The sequence below is a fragment of the Leptidea sinapis genome, chromosome 37, assembly GCF_905404315.1.
Source record: "Leptidea sinapis chromosome 37, ilLepSina1.1, whole genome shotgun sequence".
Taxonomy (NCBI): Eukaryota; Metazoa; Arthropoda; class Insecta; order Lepidoptera; family Pieridae; genus Leptidea; species Leptidea sinapis.
Window position 1 is genome coordinate 3,510,532 of NC_066301.1, and position 817 is coordinate 3,511,348.

An 817-nucleotide genomic window follows, 5' to 3' on the forward strand; every position below is an offset into this window, starting at 1 on the left:
TAATGTTCTTTTTGATCTTTCACTTCGAACTTATACAATGTATCGAAACGCTTATGATGGTAATTCTTAAGATGGATACAGATTATTCCAATTATTAGTCCGCAATGAACAAATAATAATGACAATCATTATTAGACAAAATTAAATGATCTAATCCTAATAATAAAATGTTCCCACATTTCACCTATGTGCATGAATTTTGAAGGTGGAAGGAAACATTTTTTAAATGGAGTTGAGGATCTTTTGTTTCCCTTAAAAACTGAGAAACCAATTCAGAAAACGAATTCAGAAACCAATATATAAAATTGCTTCAAGCTAGGGATACACTACTAACAGATATTAAGATATATTTATCTCTTGGCACCGTTGTATGTTCTATTTCAGATGATAATTCAACTCCGGTATGGTCTAGTGGCTAGGATACCTGGCTCTCACCCAGGAGGCTCGGGTTCGATTCCCGGTACCGGAATTATTTTTTTTTGTTGCATATCGATAAAAATTTAGTTCCAAAATATTTTTTAATTTCTTGATTTCTAATTATCAGAACGTAGTTTAAATTAAACCGCGTTGTTTACTAATATCGGAGGTAATAAATAACGGATTATTGGAGTCATTATAGTTTTCACAAAATACTTTTATCTATAAAGATTTATTAAAAAATATCTTTACTAATAATTGAGCTATTATTCTTGTAACTATAATTTATGTATCCGAAAAATGGCTATAACGATTCTGATGAACATTACTACTCATGCGTTTTGGAGAGAACTAGTCAAGTCTAATTTCTGGGAAAACACATTTTGCTGAGTTTTCCACT

General features: G+C 30.6%; 1 non-coding gene across 1 annotated transcript; it reads left to right on the plus strand.

The window, feature by feature from the left end:
- The first annotated feature begins 397 nt into the window (after positions 1 to 397).
- Trnae-cuc (transfer RNA glutamic acid (anticodon CUC)) lies at positions 398 to 469 on the plus strand. The gene has a single exon. It is a non-coding gene; the product is annotated as a tRNA-Glu (tRNA).
- Positions 470 to 817: the final 348 nt, after the last annotated feature.